We start from the raw sequence: 20,110 nt of genomic DNA, 5'->3' as shown, positions 1-20,110 counted from the left end.
TCTGCAAAGTCGTCTTCAGGCAAGAGGCCCGCAAGTCCTCAAGTGACACAGGAGGGGGGGAAAAGGAAGCTCGAGCTTTTGAAAAGATTTTCAGTTATCCTAACAACACGACAACAGATTTTAGGCCAATTTCATTCATGTGGTACAAATGCACTGTTGGTTGCTTTGTTGGTCAGGCAAATTACTCAACTCTGCACACACGTCGAGATCTGCAAACCTGCCACTTCACTGAGAACTCAAACAAAGCTGACATAGTCCATTTCAAAAATCCTTGGAGCATAAATGGGGTGGAGTCACTATGTAAACACATAACAAAGGAGCTGAGAGATGCATTACCTGACACATGACAGCTCATAGCCACAAATCCACAGGGATTGTGTAACCCAGGCTAATACCAGGCCAGAAGAGAGTGTGTCTTCTACATGACTAATCCTTGTCAGCCCACACTGTATACAATGATCTCCTCTACTTCCTTAAAAGCAAACTTAGTACAGCCTTTCCTCGGACAGACCAGAAGCTCTGCAGACTGTGCATGTGCAGCTGCAGAGTACAGGCTGCAAACTTACAGACAACTGATTTTATGTCATTCCACTCAAATACAGAGGGAGTAAGCACAGAAACCAACCATTTCCCAAGGACTACAAATTAGCCTGTTCATGAAGTAACCAATACTTACAGTTTTTTGAGTCATTTGACATCTTATGTCCACCTCTAGCAGAGGCTCAAGGCAGCAGCCCTACAAGTCCGCATAAAAAGTACAGGACCTCCAGGGGATCATTCCAACAACTCTCTCTGAATCAACATCTCTGACATGTCCTTTCCTCCTCCACCTCACGTTGCTCCCCTCCTGGTACACAGACACGCCTCCCTGCCCGCCCCTCTACTCAAGCAGCTCAAGGAGCGACAGGAGACTCACTGAAGTGACATATGTCGCCAAAGCCTCTCACTTGGCAAAGAAGCTCTCTAAGCCTGTGACAATAACTGGGACAAAGGGTGCACTGCGGGGCTACTCAGTAAGCATTAAAGAATGGGTGGAGAGGAAGCGCAGGCATGTCTGTCCCCCTCTCCAGCTCACTCTCTCTCACCCTTTTTCCTTGATCTTTCCATCCTGCCCTCTACAAACTATGCACGCCCATTTACACCGGGCTCGGTCTCAATGATTTTAATGCAGTGTGTCTTAGCTCCATTGAAAAGAGAATGGAGTCATCTTCTCTCAGAAGGCCAGATCTTTTGTGGAAGTGTACTTTCATTCCCATGCAGTGCTCCAGGGTATTGATAGACGGAGGCATGGAAAAACATGTCTGAAACAGACTCGATGGCACTGATAAAAGGCATGACTTGGCTTTACCTTCCTGTATTTTCTCAAGGTAGTTTCTTATCTGGAGATATGTTACGAAGGTTGCATTTCTCATTCAGCTATTCAAACAAATATTTCTCATATGTAGAGCCTCTGATGTTATCTAACTGTAGTTCCCTCATCAGGTCTTGTTTATATTCCAAGTAAAAAAAAAAAAAAAAGCAGGGATTTGCAATATGGGCAAGACATATTAAATTGGTCTTGAGTTTGTTCCAGATTTGTTTTACAATACTCTACCTTAGACATCATTTTTTTTATTCTAATGGAGACATAATGACTGAACTAAGAGGGTGAAGAATTCTCATGGTGCCTTGTAGGGTCATCCAAGCAGGAAAAAGAGCTGACATTTACTCTCTAGTATATTAAAGTCTGAAGACTGCTAGTGTAAGCTCCTTGCTTGGCTTACACAATATTCTCTCACTTTTAGGACATCTATAACCCCAATTAAAAAGTAAAAATAAGCAATTAAAGAAAAAAAAGAAAAGCATTTGCACTAAAATTAGAAGTCTAAATATCTTAACAATCTGTCTACAATTACAATTACAAAAGCTGCACTTTTTAGTTTTACTGTTCAGCTTTTTTACTTTTAAATCAAAGCGTTTTATTCACTTGACTACAGTTTAACCTAAAGTCGCTTTTAGCACTGAAGGGCTGGACATAATTATGCACTTCATTTAAGAGAGCTGTCATCGCTTTAAATGAACCTATTCCATGTTTAGAAGAGCACAGTTCCTGTAAACACATAAAAACTTAAAAGGCCAAGCCTCTTACAGACTTCCGAATTCAGTCATCGTTTGACATGCTATTAGGCTGAATGGGCATTCAGATTAACGTGAATAAAAAGACAATCGCTGTAGCACGACCACTTATCTGATCTAAGTAAATACATCCAGTATAGAGTTACCTCGTTAAAGGTGGCTGCAGCAGGCACGAATTACAGCCCGATGAAAAAGGAGAGAGGAGAGACTGTGTACGTTTGTGAGTGTGTGTGCGTGTGTGTCTGTGTGTGTGTGTATACGGATATTAACATTTTTGTGGGGACCAAAATTGGAAGTTTACTATACTTGTGGGGACCAACAGCCCTTATGAAGACCAAAATCCTGGTCCCCCACAAGTTTGAAGGCGTTTTTGAGACTCAAAATGTGGTTTTAGTGTCAGGGTTATGGTTAGGGTTAGGGTAAGGGACTAGCAAGGCATTATGTCAATTAGATGTCCCCACAAGATATGAATACCCGACATGTGTGTGCATGCGTGTGTGTGTGTGTGTGTCTCTCAGCATGTGTGTGTCCATGAAATAAGGCAGGTTGCCCGCCGATTGCTTAAAAATTCTCCTGAGAATTTTATGTTTTGTGGCATTGACCTAATATATTGTCCACTGTGTTTTAGTCTTTCGGCTATTTGCTAACTAAACCCCATCAAATTCTTGTGATTGGGACAGTCACCCGCACCTTCCCAACTCTAAGTCTAACAGCCTTGCTCTTTCTTAAACTAGACAGGACCAAATATTTGCTATTAAACTGTGTTAACTGACAAAAAGAAAAGAAATGATATACTCCAGATTCACAATATCATTATTCTAATTATAGCCCACTCCATAAATGACTCAGCTTAGCAAAGCTCCTACACAAATAAATAAAGAGCGTTCCAGGAGAATGGACAAAAAAAGTGTTTTCAGAGTCTCTGCTCATGACCAGCTTCACTGTGTTTGTTAAATCCACGCATAGCTTTTAAAACAAACGACAGAAACACGTCATTTGCAAATTTCACCCTTTCATGTTTTAAGGAGACTTTCGGTTCCCTGCAGCGTAGCCCTCCCCAGTACCTTTGTCATAATGCATGTCCTCTCTAACCTTCTTGGTACTTTCTGATAATTACAAGGCTTCTTTCTACAGACTTCATGGTAATTGCAAAATATCTACCAAACAAACTTGCCTTCAAAAAAGCTTGACATACAATAATGGAGCAGGGCGCGTAGTACGAGATGACTAGGTTAAAACAACAATACATGTCTGTGACGTGCATACAATGAGTATCATCGAAGAGAGGCACACCTATGCTTTAAGTCGCAACGGCAGCTAAGATTGTAACTCATTCTTTCACATTCTTAGATGTTGAGTTACAATTTCAGTGTGTCAGGTGACAAAAGCGCACAGGAAAGCATGACTAGTTTTGCTGTCAGCATTGAAATGGCAGCTATCGGGTTTCTGACAAACATCTGCTGGCAAACAACTTCTTCAGAAAACAATATAATCATGAAGAATATTTGTTTGTAAATCAGAACTACTATGTTACAGAGTACCTTTGATTTCATAGTAAATAATAGTTATTTGGTTAGATTAACTATTATAAGTAATCCAAGCTGCCGTTCTATTCAGATTGTTTAGAGTTTGATCTACAAAATTGGAGAAAAAAAACTAACACCCAGACAAAATAAGTGTAACCAATGTTTTGTGGAAGTGGAAGTGATATTTCAACTGTCCACAATTATGACAAACCCTGAGATCTCTTCAGATAATGACTGGTTTCTTTCTATGATTTCTTTACCTACTCAGTCTCGCTGATGGGTAAGTATCGGTAGGCCACTCATTCCGGCTGTAATAGTACTAAAAAACAAAAAAATGTATTCAAAAATACAGAGCCATCTTAAAAACTACCTGTACTCACCAGTAAACTGGTACAGTTCCAGCTCAAAGTGGCTGTAATACAATATTAGCATTAGTGATATGTAATGTGGCCTTAACTGACCTGTTTCCCCTGTCAACAGCAACAACGTGCCTGCTCCTACCTCCACATTCAAAGCGTTGATCTGTAGTAACTTGTTGGTTTCATCGTTTCACTTTAAGTCCTTCAAGCAATTAAACATGCCGGTAATCATCTATGCCCGGAATTCACACAAACAGCTCCCTGACATACATCAAACATTTCCACATCAAACCTGTGCTGCCGGTGTTATGTAAAGAGGCCGGAGCTCTCCGCTTTACACTCTATACAGGCATAACAGGTTTAAAACCACAGATGTGCAGCAGCTCACATTCGAAACTAGAAAAAGCTACAAAAAAAGCATTGTAATGCATACAAAGGCACGTGGCAAGTTACACATAAAAATGCTCCTTGTGCTATTAATCACTCTCCTGAAAACACACTTGTCTTTGTGCTCGTTTCCTGAAATTCATCTCCTCCGCAGATTTGTTATGAAATTTCAAACACCACACAGATTTTCAGTCATTAACACATGCTCATTCAGTTTAGCACCACAACAGAGGTTTCCTTGCGTCACTGCCTAATGTGAATGTAACTTGCAAAGCACATGTGCTTTGCGCAGGCCTGATGAGTGTGTGTTGCTCATGAAAGTGCTGCCAAGCTCACTCAGTTGTGCTTTAAGTGCTTCCCGCTGTGGAACACAGTGATTTGTGGAGTGACATGTGAAGAGCTGCCTCAATAAACAAGAGCTAGCCTGGCACGCAAATGGCACGCATTCCACGCACGCTATAAGGATTATAAATTCCTAATGCTCAACCCACAGTCTTTAAATTTCACTATGCGCAGGATAGTTCATTTGCAGATCTTTCATCTCAGTAGAAATGATGTGTTTTCTTTAAAAAACTGCTAGATAAACTGAATTTCCATTCATAGAAAAAGTCAAAGTCCTCTGAGTGAGACAGCCTATAAAAGAACATGAATCACTATTGAAATATGTCCCTTGCAGTTGTAGGGTGACAAAGGGTGGCATTCAGAAGCTTAATCAGTTTCCATAGCTAGCAGCAAAGAGACAGACAGTTTGGAGACAAGCTGTCACACTCAACTTCCTCCCTTCAGACAGTCAGGCCACAAGAAGACCTCATCAAACCTGCCTTCATCTCAAAACATTGTTCATCACCGTTGCAGAGAGGCAGATAAAGGAGCAGTGTTGTGCTCTGTTGTCTGAACTAAGCCGGTAATTAGTTTATGGGATCATCTCGAAGGCCTAAAGTGGTATTTAGCTGGGTTAGTAAAGTCTTGTAAGAGTTTTTGCTTCAAAACAGTCATCTGTGCAGCAGCTGTCCTTCGTTAGTTTGCTTAACCCTCCTGTTATGTTGCGGGTCAGATTGACCCAGAACAGAAGAGATGTCACACGTCATCTGCATCACTACAGAAAACAAAAAAAATAAAAAATTATAAAAGAAAATTGTAAAATAATCAATGCCAGTGTTTCTGACACTTTTGGATGAGTAAATTTGCCCCGGGTCAAATTAATCCAGGACCATAAATGGTGTTCCAGGAAACCAACATAACAGGAGGGTTAACAAACTTGCAAAAGTTGTCAGTTAAAGCACAATGTTTACATTCTGACCAACTTTTGACATTATATGTTTCTATATTACAACAGAATTACTATTATTGAAGACATTAGAAGGAAATCATTTAATATGCCCCTATTGGCTTCTGTTTGTAATGTACTAAAAATGATCAACTCAGTTTTAGGTGTCAGTGTGGCTTTTTTTAGCTATTGGGAGAACACATAATTCACATTGGCAGCAAATTTTATTTCATTCAAAGCAATGTTTCCAGTGACCCATAAACACATTGCTGCCACTGTTTGTGAAAGAAAGTAACAAATAAGAATGTGGTTTTCAGTCATAATTAATTCTTTTTGAAATGCCAGAGAATATGTGTATTCAATCTGTAGTTTTGTCATAGTGCATCAAGTATTTTGTGATGGATCCATATGGATCCACTGTTTGTAAGTGTAAAAAGAAATCAGTTCCACAGACAAAGTAATAAATCCTCACAGAAGAATGAAACTTGCCTCATCTTGTAGGATGAACACATAATTGCGGACACTCTCACTCTACTCAACATCACCTCTCACCTCGCCTTTTAAAGACTCAAAACACAGTTTCTGGCTGTTAAAACAGCAATCTTTGTATCATTTTAAAAAACATAAATTATTCTATCTCGCTTCAAACAAATTCAGCCCGCAGCCTCCTCAGTTAAGAAAAGCATTCACAGACGCAGTTCAGGTCACTTTCATATGTGTGTGAGAATAAGAAGTGACATGAGTAACCAGCACAGAACGTGGATTATATCTATAACAGCCAAAAAATAAACAAATACCACAAGCAAAGGTAATTTATTATGTATCAACTAATTTAAAAAAGAATTCACTCGTGAGAAACTCATCAGAAATAAATTAGTTGTCTGCCTATTGTTGATGAGCTGGAAATAAATGAGTTTCAAAGCATCTGCTGCAACATGTCAAGAGAATAAGGCTCATGAGTCACTTCGAAGTTTTCCCTCAAACCTATACCGCAGAAATCTGCGGATCCCAGTAACTCAGTTAGATAACTACAAAGCTATTTAGAAACCAACCGAAAAAGATGTTATCGTCGTCTACTTCACGTGGTGATCACTTTCAGTCAAATGCAATCTGATTTTGAAAATCGAGGTTTGTACTTGTCCAAGTAAAATGCTGGGTAAAATGTAAATAATGTGCATTTGGTGACTGTTGAGGGCATTTCAGTACACTCAATGCTCTGTCATGTTTAGGAAACCAGTTTGAGGTAATCTGAGCTTTGCAACATGGTCAGCTATCCTGCTGGAAGCAGCCATCATTGGACTGATACACTGTGATCATAAAGGGATGGTTATGGACTACAACAACTCAGGTAGACTGTGGCGTTTAAATGATGCTCATTTAGTACTAAGGGGTCTAAAGTGAGCCAAGACTTTCCCCCACACCACTGCACAACCAGCATCAGCTTGAACCATTAATACAAGGCAGGATGGATCCATGATTTCATGTTGTTTATGTCAAACTCTGACCCTACCATCAAAATGCAGAAGTCCATTAATTTTGGGTGAGCCTGCGTGATTTGCAGCTTCAGTTCTTAGCTTAGGGCACACAGTGTGGTCTTCTGCTGTCATAGTCCATTTGTGTTTGGAGATGCTCTTCTGCATAGCTTGGCTGTTATTTGAGTTACTGTTCCCTCAAAGCCATCTTTTCACCAAGCGAACTTTTCTCTTTTGGGCCCTTCTCTGTAAACTCTAGGATAATTAATTATATGGGGAAATCACCTTAGTTGTAATGTAGCTCAGGAGGTAGAGCAGGTCACCTACTGATCAGATGGTTAGTGGTTCGATCTCTGGCTCAAGTTGCATGAGTGCAGCCATCGGAGTGTTTGTGAATGGTAGTTAGTAAGCACTTAAAAAGCATAGAAGACAGTGCTTGTGTGAATGGGTGAATGTGGCATGTTGCATAGCGTGCTTTGAGTACTCCGGAAGAGTAGAAAAGCACTACATGTGAATATAAAGTTACTTAAATTACCTTTGTTCCCCTTTCTGATGCTCAGTTTGAGCTACAGCAGATTATCTTGACGATGTCTACATGGCTTAATGCATAAAGTTGCTGTCATATGATTGAGTGATTCGATATTTGTGTTAATGAACAGGTGTACCTAATAATGTGTCCGGTTAGTGTATATCATCGATTAAATGATGATAAGTCTCTCAACCTGCAGATTAATGGACTTTGACCACACTTGGGAATCCATGGTCTTCTCTGCAGCTTGGTGAGTGCAGCACAGCAGCACATGCAGTTATCTGCTGAGGTATGAAGATCATCACCAAATGTTGGCTGTCACTTGCATACAGCGATTCCCTGGAAAATGTTACGTATCTCAACTATGACATATAGAAATTCTTGGCACTGTCCACATCGTTGACAGCGTAAAAGGCAACTGGGGAATTTCAAGAATTGTTTGAGAAAAGGCGACAATTAGTTCTTCAGAATTTCAATCTGGTTTTTCCCCTGATTTCTTCCATATATGCCATGGCTCAGAGCCAGGTGCACTTGAGAAGATCGTTTGCCTTGGTAGGTTTAAGTTACTGTTGGGACAACTACCATAAGAGCTGTACCTTGCATCTCTCTGTCTGAGCAAAAGCATCACTGCTGTCTAACACAGGCTCATGACAGGGGTACCCCTGTGAAAGTGTCAGGGCCTTGCTTCATTAGCATTTTTGGAACACCATGAATGAAAGTGTTTGTTCTGGTTTGTGCGTCCAATTGAAAGGGTCCATTAAAGAGTGTTTTAGGGGCTCTTCTGTGTTAGGTCGGAAGTTTGGGAGCTGGTGTGTAGAGGAAAGCGCCAGAAGATAGACGAAAAAGAACAGACAGACACGACGCTACCTTTACCCTCCACCCACATTAGTTTATATGAAGACGACACACTGCTTTGCGTCTTTCAGTCACGAACAGGTGCACCGCGTAACATGTGACAACAGCAATCAGAATAGTAAATGTTTCAACAAAGACTCAACAAGCTGGCAAGCTGTGATTAAAACCAGGGCGGCTCGTCCCACATTCAGAGCCAAGTATCAAGTGAAGTCTCATAACTGCACCTCAGAGATTGCAACATCCCCCCAAGCGACTCTGCTAGCTTGCAATTAGCAAATACCTCCACTTCTCACACAAGGTTACTACTAGGACTGAGGAAGCACTCTGGTAGCTTAGCAGTGAAAAATGAGACTTCAAGGTAGCACAAAATATTGCCATGAAGAAAGAAGTCTGACAGTTTTAATAGTTTTTTTAAGTAGTTACAAGTACACATTTTAAAACACATGTTACTGCTACAATTACAGTTAGATGGAGCCCATGGACAGTAGTCATATGGTTACTAGTGCTGTTTATTCAGTTTTGGCAATAGCTCATGATGAAAAAGTCAAACAGTGAATAACTGTGGAGGATACACAATCACCATTTTCATACAATTAAACAGGTCTAAAAGAAATTTATTGCTATAACTGTCATTTTTTTAAGTAGCAAATGTGAGCCACAGTCTTTTTGCACTGGAGTTTTAGGGGATTTCTCCACCATAAATAAATAAATTATGTCCCCCAAAAGAAAAATTTTATCTGAATAGAAATATTAAGCCATCTTATCTTCATGGGAAAGTAGCATCTCTGGCAAGAAGGAAAATAGCAGTTGATTTTTCAGAGCCGCTGCATGACCTGATGGTGATGCATATGCATATTAATACCTGCTGGAAAGGTAGTGCTGGGTACTACCAGTTTAGTGCCAGATTGCTGTGAGCAAGGTTTCGACCCTGACAAAGAATGAAAGTTAGAGAGTACGAGAGAGACAAAAACAGAAAGAAAGCGGGGGGGGGGCTGTGTTGTTGAGTTTTGTGGAGGTGATATCTATGGCACAGGAGAGAGAAATCCATGGGAATTCTGCTCATTAGCATTTGAATTGAATTCCAGCAGGCAGAAAAGACAGACACTGAGTTCAGGACTGTTGTTAGTGAAATTATTGCACTGAATGTTATGGTCAAAGCTAATCTTTGCAACAAATGGAGAGCTTAATATTTCAGAAACCTGGGAAAGATAACAATTATTGTAAAAAAGTATTATTATTGCATACTGTGGTATTACTGTTGTAATGTGCACAGAGCAGTTAAACTCTGAAAGGCATCACTGCTTTTGAATATTAAAGAAGCCCCTGAGTTTAATTTTAATATATGGTAATAACATTAATTAGCAATAATGACATTAGGCGTTTACTGCAATCAACTGAACAGTTAGTTGGGACAAACAGTCACTGGCCTCTGTTACTGGTTATCCTCACTAGCTCTTTCAGTGCAAACATTGACTATTTTCATCATCTAAAAATGCTTTAATTACCTTTAATTACCTTACCTTAGATTTGAAAATGTTGAAATGGTTGTAGATTTGTAGATTTCCCACTTTAAATAAAATGGGCCCCATGCTGACCAGCTACAACTATGTGATTATAATCAAATGATAATTATTTTAACACATAAATAAGAAATAGTAATCAAATGATATAGAGTTACTACTAATTGGAGGGAAACCTGATAAAACAGTGGCTTTTATTTACACACAATCTTTAATATAGAGCATTGTAAATATTCCTTTCACAAAAGTCTATCCTTTTTGTGAACATCAAGGAATACTGCCAACTAAATGAGTCATGTGAGCAGAGAAGAATGAAGTCTAAAAGAATTGCTTTCAGCCTTCTTGTTGTGTAGTGTGAACTTGTCCTGGCTCATGTAAATCAGTCTCAAAGCAGGGCAACATGTAAGAACACAGAAGGTATGTGTCATAGGCAAATTTTCTTGACTCCTGTTCAACAAAAGCACTCTACATTTTCACATTTGTGACCCAAGTGCAATCTCAGACTTTGTTTTGGTTTTGTGATATGCCCTAACTTTGCTGAAGTCTATCTAAAGGTGCACATCTCTCTCCAGGTTCCAGGAAAACAACAAAACTCCAATGATATATTTTGCTAGAGAGGATGTTTACTTCATAGCCGGGAACAGGAACACGCTGTCCCAGTCAACAGGGCGATGTGCTGAAGATGGCGCATCTTATTTCTGTCCCTTCTGTCTAAAAGTATGTTTTTGTCCTGGAAAAGGGGTTTAACAGTGAGGGCAGTGTTCAAAAGCGAGAGTCCAACAGAATGCTGTGAAGAGCATTTCAAGTGCCAACACACCATGCTCCCCACTCACTGGAAGGAATTCATCCTATTGTCAACTGAACTTGTCGAAAAACTCTTGAAGGTGTGGCATGGGGGGTTAAAGTAGGCTGAGCACAGCCTTCGTGACCGCTCTCAAAGCCAGATCATCCCAACCTTCTCGTGTAGAAGTATCAGTTGCTCCAATTTAGACGGGGTCCAAAGTTATCTGTGCCCCCTGCGTGAGGCGTTGATTTCACCCAACATTTGTCGGCTGGAGCAGTCATGACCTTTGCTCCTGGTAGTTAGGAACTGCCAGAGCTGAAAGGCAGAAAGCCAAACAACCATGGTAACAGAAATACTGGTATCTATGTCGGGAAGATTTACTGGGAATTTGTAAGGGATTTCCAGAGAATAAAAGCTTTATCCCATGATGAGTGAAAGTTTGATGCCTGCAAAAGCTGTCACCAATTGTTTAAATAGATGGCAAGATAGACAATCTGAAGACACAATCAGTTTCTCACGCTGCAGTGCCCCCGCTATTTTAAACCACTGTGTTGATGCGCAGTGACTCCCTGTGTCAGTGCCTGCTGTAAATATTTTACAAGCATTCCAAAGGTGGACTGACTGTCCTTGGAGCAAAGCAATAAATTCCCCCACCAAATACGCACAGAGCTGTAGTGCATCTTCAGTGGTCATCTTCTAATTAACACGGACCAACGAAGCAGAACTAAATTATCGACCAAGTTTAAAGGCAACGTCTTGGAGCAAAAAGAGCCACCTTTGTCGAACTTTAAAAACCTCTTTCAGAGGTTTTCTTTCATTTTCTTTGGTCGATTTGTTTTGTATCAAAGGCTGTGCACAGATCGCGTATGGCGCCGTGGTACTCGATAGTGAATCAAATGCAAGAAAAATATACAAATACAGTTTGCACAAAGCATTAGTTAAACCTGCCAAGATCAATCAAGACACTATTCTCACAGCTGTTATCTTCATTCTCTACTCTAAAGAACAAGTTCAGAAGCACACAGACACACACATGCTCCTCTTAATTTATTCATATGTGTGGTATTCTCAGATTACCAGTTAATCCACACAAACGTGTTCTCTGAGTCTACTAATATGCAAAAGATGTGATCGCTGTGCTTCTCTAGGATAGTAATCATCCCTGTTTCGTTCACATTCCTTTTTGCTGCAGTATCCTGCTGCCTTTGCCGTCTACTTTAAAACACTAACTTTAATTTGTTCCCCTCAAACAGATGAATTGTTTGAAGCCTTCTGTGAATTATCTGTAACTTAACTTATGCAGCAAAGAATTTATTAGTTTACAATTTACTGTGGCTGCATAGCTGTGCACACAAAACCATTTAACATCTTCTGCCCATTAAGTCACAAAGACCATTATGATAAACAGCTAATCGCAGATCTGAAAATTTTATTTGACTTTGTTCTTTCACTTTCTCACAATGGCAATCTCCAACCGCCTCATCAGCAGCTTCAAAACAGAAATCAATTTCTGTTGAAAACAAGAAACGCGCACATTAAACTGCCTGAAATGTCTCTGGAAGCGACAGAAAAGCAAAGCCATTAGTAATCAGGTCTGTTCTACCATTAAATTTGATTATTGGGTTATGTTATAGTCATTCAAGCAGTGGCCTCATGTTGATACCATAATTTTGTTGACTATAAGTGACTGGCATGGAGTTTTACTCTTCCCCATGCATCACTGATTAAGTGGCTGAGAAATTCACCCCCTGCCTGGTAAGGCTCTTACATTAAACTATCTGCTTCTAATGGATAACCATGAGCTGCTCAAATGCTGACGGCAGCTAAATATACTCTGTTCTGTCACAACACATTTGGCAAGATATTAAATCCACGCGATCTATAAAGCAACAGCTGACTGTTGGAAACATATGCCATGTACAACAGGATATTAGAGTGTAACATTAAGTCAATAAAATGTGTATGTTACAGAGTTATGGAGGTGTCTCTGTCAAGTTTCAGCCTCTGAATAGAAGGACATGATTTACTAATGCAGCAGGCTCCAATTATATAATGCAGTAGAGTATATGTATGCAGTAGAGGGTTATGTAGGTTGCCAAAAAGCAATTATCTCGTCTTTTGCCTCAAAAGGTAGCTGAGATAGGTGGAGACAACATGCCTAGCATGTTACAACACATGCTGAAATGCCGGTACCGGGGTGACAATGTATTGTACAACCTGTGAAGTGAAAAGCAGGAGCAGGAGGTGCTTTCCTGGCACTCCGTTTCATTTATGGTGTCTCATTGGTGCCACTGTGGAGCTCCCGTGTTTGCTTTTGAAAGTTTTGATTTTTATTTCACAGTGTCAAAGTGTTATGACATTTCCTGCATGAATCCACCATCAGTTTGCATTCAGTCACTTGCTTCACAATAAGTGCACTCAGAAAAACCACTCACCATCTGACATTTCAAATTTACCATCCTTTCTGTGCCTGTAATAAACCAGAAAATGCCGGTGAGTCATGAATGTGGAAGGTTCAATTCATGTTGTTCTGGAAGCATTTATTTAAAACAACCTGGATGATAAAAAAAAAAAAAAAACTAAACTGGGAAGAGCCAAAATAACTGAGTGTTTCTGTGCACTGTTTGAGCCAACAATAGAAAATTGAACTGACTAGTTTGATCAGCGTATTGTTTGCAGTCGTTTCTTCACCAAAATTCTATCCTGAACTGAGGATCTTTGACTTTGATTGCATAAAAAACATCAAATGCAAGCTTCAGTTTGGATTCAGGGAAACTGCAGTGGGTGTTTGAAATTTTTTATGTTTCTAAATGTGAGAAAATCGAATGTCTGGTTTTGTTTGACCAGTAAATATTTTTTCAGTATAAACTGCTTACCCTACTGTTGAAGGTTAAAAATCTGCAGCTGGACTTGAGGATGTAGAGCACCGGAGGCTGAATTCTGTCATTAGTCATAAGGTAACCAGTCATGGGTGATTTCTACATCTTGGAAAATGTTGTCCTATCTGCGGTGGTCATCAAAATTATGATTTGTCCTTTAAAGATGGTCTTCATTAAAAAAGAGAGATATATAGTAGTTGCTACTGTACACATAAATATGTCTCCTTATGATTGATTGCAGGCCACCCATCAGACAGACCAAACAACATTGTTGTCACATTCGTGTGTGCGTGTGCGCGTGTGCGTGTGTCTCACATATCCAAACAAAAACAGTAAAGACATCTGCAAAGAGCATCTGTATGCACATATTCACAGCGTGTGTTTCCATCGGCTGAGACTACAGGACCCTTGACACGCGAGAAAAATCTGAAAAAGCTGACAACAATCGCAACACAGGATGTTTTTTTAAAATTAAAAGCTGACCCTGTTCTCGTGCCACAGCCTGTTCTACTGTAAATTACTTTATTGAAAGCTTTGTACAAACATCACCACAGGGAGTGAGGACCGCAGAATTCCCCAATTACCACATTTCAGTCATGTTGGGTCACGCAAAGAAAGAGATGCGACCCATTTCACCATGACAAAGCTGCAGAGTCCTGAATAGGCCAGCTTCACAGGACTAAGCCTGGCTAATGCTCTGGGCGACTCACCCACTAACCCACCACTGCTCCTCACCCTCTCAGAGGCGTAGTAACCGAGTAACAGAGAGTGAAACGCACTATTAGTGCTGGGCCATACTATAAATTTTAGTACGGATCTGATTGTAATATTTTTAACATATAAAGGCAGCTTATTTAGGGGGTGCCATGATTTATGAGATGAATCAACATCAATTTGCGCATTTTAAACATTTAATGACCACTAAATGGCTTAATTTCCACAATAAATAGATAAATGATACAACCCAACACACCTTTCACTATTTCATGTATTCTGAACCTTTTTTTTTCTTCTTCTACGTTTTTTTTGTGGGGAGAGATGGAATTTAAATGTATCTGTCTCTAAAGCACTTTAGGTGTGACAGGTGACACTAAAAGGCTTGTGCATGTATATAGCAAGGGATAGAAACAAAATACGGATCAGATACCAGTACCAGTGCTGGATCTTTTGCCCCCTTTATTGGCTATGAACCGTTTGCACGTAAAGCTTCCTCCATTTGGAAGAGATGTAAGGAAAGTGAGCAGGTGACTTTAACATTAAAGTAAGAAGGTAAGAGTCTAATGAGAACCTTTGCAGGGATTTGTGGCTCTCTATCTTCACTACATGATTTGGCACTTGAGCTCCGGTATCATGCTGAGGTAAAAGTGCAGGTTTTTAAAAGTCTGCCTCTGTATATAAACACTGATAAATAGCCCATCCACTCTTCTCGCATTATATCCCTCTATTACAAAGCTGAACGCCTCTTTCTTCCGCAAGTCAGACTAAAATAACATAAGGCAGTCACATTTTTTGTTCTACTACTCACCCCTACGAAGAAGAGCAGCTGGAGTGATGAATCAATCTATCAGGGATTTGCCCTCAGCTTTCACGGTAGGCGCTTCTGTTATTTAACATTTTAAGTGGATGACAACTTTTTAGTCCACGCTATGATTAAGCGCTGACGGTATGACAAACATCTCCCTCTGGAAGACTTTACGTCAAGTTAGCTGCATGCACACTTTTTTTCCTCCACCTCATCCTCCGCTTGTGAGAAACTTTTTTTTTTTTTGAACGACAGCCAAGAAGTGCGGAGTCAACAACTGCAACAAGTCTCCACAAGGTCTTTCTTCTATTTTGGAAGCTTCAGAGGTCAAAGGACAAGCAGTGAGTCTGTGCGTGCGTGCGTGTGTGTGTGTGTGTGTGTGTGTGTGTGTGTGTGTGTGTGTGTGTGTGTGTGTGTGTGTGTGTGTGTGTGTGTGTGTGTGTGTGTGGACTGCTGTCTGTCATATATCGGCACCTGGGCTTGGAGTTAAATATGCGCGTATAGAAAACCTTGGGAAATATTTTTGTCCGCATGTGCGTGCACGCGAGTCTGTGGCATGTCAATCAATCGAGGCAAAAAGCCCAAGCCCACAGGTTCGTCACTCCCACGCATACTGTACCTGCACACACACAGGGCGCCCATTTCTAATATTCAAAACAGTTGAGCCTCTTTATTGATGAATTCAAAGCACAATTACTGCTCATTCATGCACGTAATTGCCCTTTCCCGATATATAAAGAGGGTGAATGGCTGCTGAGTGGACCTTACTTTCCCCATCGACGCATATCAACCATTTTACCTGCTTGAATTTGAAGTCGATACCGCTAGAGAATACAGTTGCCCAGTCCTGCTCTTTTTATGCCCACAGAGAGGATGTAGGTTAAAAAGTTTGTACAGTATGTAAAACTGAGTCCACACCCACGTGCAACTGATATCAGCGTAATAAGTGAATAATACGGGTTACAAATGCAAATAAAGATGGGCTGTGTGTGTCAACTGTCTGCAACCATACACTTGACAGACACTGTCGCCTGAAGTTATTTTTCATGAGCATGAACAAGAATGTGAAGTGCAGATAGACACTGAAAAACAAAAACATGCTGTTTACCCTCTGCAAACATGAAGCAGTAGTTTTGAGTTAAGTCCAAATGAAATGTATGAAAACAATGTTTGTTTGTTTGTTTGTTTTTTAAGTCATATAATAAAACCATTAAGGAAAATGTGCCTGGTATAAACTGAATGTCAAGTAAATTTCATCTGACCAGGATCCATTAGAGGCAACATTTTAGACTGTACCTATGTGACAAAATGACATATAAAATTTACATGCAATTAAATTAGTCAAATTCAGCATTTTGGACAGATTTATTTATTTATTTATTTATTGAGTGTGTGGAATATTCTTTGACATAAACACAAGTGGACAAAGGCTATTATAAGTACTAAACTGCAGACTGTGTTTAGATGTTTTTGTTTGTTTAATTTAAAGTTTCCTCAAATTATTAAACTTTTGGATTCTGAGTATTTTAATCTATCAGTTACTTTGATTTAGGCAAATTCTAGCATAAAACATGATTATTGTGACGACGCTGGGCTAAGTCATTTGAGTCCTGTTGCATAACAATAAATGAAATAATTTCAAAGTGTGCTAAAAGGACATTTTATTTTAGTTCCTTACACTTTAACACAAAAAACTGATCAAAGCAGTGTATACATGTAGTTCAAGCTGTGCATCGGAATAGCATAGAAAGGAGATTTAAGTGGCATTGCTTGTACCAGAGTTGGTCTGAGTATCTCTACGGTTTACAGAGAATGGTCCAAAAAACAGAAAACATCCAGTAGGCTGCAGTTCCCTGAGAGGAAATGTGTTGTTGATCCCAGAGGTCAGAGGAGAATGGCCAGACTGCTTCAATCTGATAGGCAATATTAACTCAAATAACCACTTGTTACAACCGAGGTATGATGAAGAGCCTCTCTGAACTTAAAGGGCATCAAACCTTGAAGCAGATAAGCTACAGCATCTACACAAACTGTCATAAACAGTATGAAAGCATGGATCCATCCTGTCTTGTATAAGTGTTTCAGTGGTGTGGGGGATATTTTCTTGGTACACTTTGGACTTTTCAGTACCAACTGAGCATAATTTTAATGCCACAGCCTACCTGAGTTTTGCTGCTGATCGCGTCCATCTTTTTATAACCACAGTGTACCCATCTTCTGATGGCTGCTTCCAGCAGGATGTCACAAAGTGCAGATCGTATCAAACCTGTTTCTTGAACATGACTGAGTTCACTGTACTCAAACGGTCTCCACAGATTTGAGTCCAACAGAACACCGTGGGGATGTGGTGAAACAGGAGATTCACATCACTGATGTGCAAGCCCACAAATCTGCTTCAACTGTGTGATGCCATGGACCCAAATCTCTGAGGAATGTTTCCAGCAGCTTGCTGAATCTATGACACAAAGAATTACGGCAGTTCTTAAGGCAAAACCAGGTCCCTGTTGGTACTAGCAAGGTGCACATGGTGAGTGTATGTTGCATTATACAACACATGGCATAGTATATGCTTATGTCAAGGCTGGGCTGGTGTGAAGGTATCAAAAGCTGACTGTCACATCACACAGTTCATGTCATCTTTTTTTTTTTAGTTTTGAGGAAGCAAAGACTTTCTTGGATATTTGTATAAAAGATGAGCACCCAGTGCCAGATTTAATAATCTGATTGATTTGTTGATTGCCAAGCATGTTGCGTGACCGTGCACACAGAAGGTTTTGAAGACACCTGGAACATTTAACCAAACCTAAAGAGACAATAAATCAGTTTGTTCATTGTGCTCATTTTGCCATGCACATGCTAAAAAACCCCCACTATACAATAAAAGTGTTACTATATGCAATCTGCATAGTGTTGATGCATCATTATTGCCTCTCTCACATCTGTTAACTCTTACTCAGAATCAGGTTTAAGAAGTTTCATATTTGCAGGTACCTCACTGTGTCCTTGTGACAAAACCAAAGTTTACACTTCTAATGGAAACACGAATAAGCATGTTATAATTTTAAAACATTGATCTCAATCTAGTGCCCTTCATGAAGTAAAAATAGAGAATAAAAAAGACAAAACAGCACCCCGATCAATAAGAAGAGAAGAAAATGGAGCTCTTCACTTTCAAGTTTGTGCCACTCTCTGTTCCCATAAGGACTAAGCTCAATCGTAGAGCTATAGAGAAGTAGCTTACATTCCAATTACCACTCAAACCAGCAGTGAACACTGAGTCCTGAACCTTGACATCAGCCCCAATTGAGAGAGGCACCAGAACACTGCCAGGACATCACACATTTTCACCCATTATGGGGCCATTGTGCTGCACTGACCTGCAATCTTGACCTCGAGTTGTGTTTCTCTCCATCTCAAAACACTTCACTGCAAATAAGCGAGGGCTGTTGATACCTCTCCACATCTGAGACCCAAGTACTAATAATAACATTATTTCCAATGTATATTAAAAAAAAACAAAAAACAACGCTTCACCCAAGTTGAATGCTGATTATTCAAAGTGATAAATCTGATCATTTTGCATTCTTTTAAAGGATGTTCACAATGGTAGTTCACACTGTACTCTGTCTTAAGGTTTTGACTTACAGTGGAAACACACGGAATATATTCGACAGATAAAGGAGTGTAGAAAATGTAGTTGCCATGGAAATCTACTTATATTTGATTGGCGGCCTTTCCTGCGGTGTAACAATGCCCCCTAGTGATATCTTAGATGGCTCTGCACACCAGGGAAGCAGAGGCACAATCCGAAGTCGTCTTATTCAGTAAGTTCGGAAAGCTTTGAAATCGTTTAACCAGACCTCTTTGTGCATGCGTGTTTCTGTGTGTCTGTGTGCGGGATACAAGCATTACTCCTTGATGCCATCTGCGGCGACGGGCAGGGAGACGCAAACTGGTTAATTAAGCTGAAATCTGAATGATATCTAAATGAGATTTAACGCTCTTTCACAGGCTCGCTGCACCTCACTGGGTGGACTTTATGTTAGTAGAAAACCATGTTTTCCAGAAGCTGCAAAAGCCCTTCCGTTCCCGCTGTTTTAGCCTTTGATAGCTGGGAAATTCTGGGTTTCGTTCTGTTTCCACTGGTCTGCTATGGAAATATTTTATGTATTAACACCAGAGGGAGCTCCTGAGTTCTTTTTTCTTTGCCACACTGCTCTGTGTGTAGTCACAGCACAGACATCCAGGTGTTAAAGCAGCTCTCCAAACTACTCTTCTTATCATTAATTACTAATAAGGAAGATATTTTGCTGCTCATCCATCTATTTAAAGAGGTGAACTCAAAGATAAGGAATTTAGAGATATATAAAATATATACAATGTTATCAAAAAGCAAAAAATAAACAAATAATAAAATAAAAAAAAGATGTTGGTGCAGTAAAATCACAGACACTACAGCTGCAAACACACTGGCTAGTCCTTTGGGCAGGCTGTCATACAGACTGGGAATAATAACAGTGTTTCAGTGGTTATTCAAACCAAAGCGGTATTGTTGCATACATTATAAACTCTTCAGGTTATTAATTTCTTTGTGTTGCAGATCACGCTGACCTGCAGATGTCAGGGATTTTTCTGATATACTATAATGCAGAAGCCGAGGGGTTCCAACGTGTCAGGTGACTGAGAAAAGAGAGCCACAGTGGAAGACAAAGGTGTCGGAAAAAAGAGAGATGTGTCTCATACCTACAAAGAATGCCTGCGCTGTGTGGGTATTTTAATGACTGCTCCTTTTGTATACTACACTGTGAGCATCATGCACAGAAAAAAAGAAAGAAATTGAGATAACAACCATGCAGTGGGAGCTACATGGAGACGGACCGGGAATAAATGTTGAC

At 40.0% G+C, this 20,110-nt stretch overlaps 1 protein-coding gene across 13 annotated transcripts in view; it reads right to left on the bottom strand.

The window, feature by feature from the left end:
• chl1a (cell adhesion molecule L1-like a) overlaps nucleotides 1-15,419 on the bottom strand; it is a 51,494-nt gene extending 36,075 nt beyond the window's left edge. For 2 of the 13 annotated variants that reach the window (XM_080898164.1, XM_080898167.1), the window contains exon 1: nucleotides 677-932. The gene's annotated coding sequence lies outside the window, so the exon portion shown is untranslated. Of the gene's footprint in view, nucleotides 1-676; nucleotides 936-4,102; nucleotides 4,161-15,218 lie in introns of those variants that run through there. The other 11 variants (XM_080898165.1, XM_080898159.1, XM_080898161.1 and 8 more) reach the window with 10 other exon arrangements.
• Nucleotides 15,420-20,110: the final 4,691 nt, after the last annotated feature.

The sequence above is a fragment of the Rhamphochromis sp. 'chilingali' genome (genome assembly GCF_963969265.1).
Source record: "Rhamphochromis sp. 'chilingali' genome assembly, chromosome: 12".
Taxonomy (NCBI): domain Eukaryota; kingdom Metazoa; phylum Chordata; class Actinopteri; order Cichliformes; family Cichlidae; genus Rhamphochromis; species Rhamphochromis sp. 'chilingali'.
The sequence above is the reverse complement of the archived record's forward strand: the minus strand, read 5'-3'. Positions and strand labels throughout refer to the sequence as shown.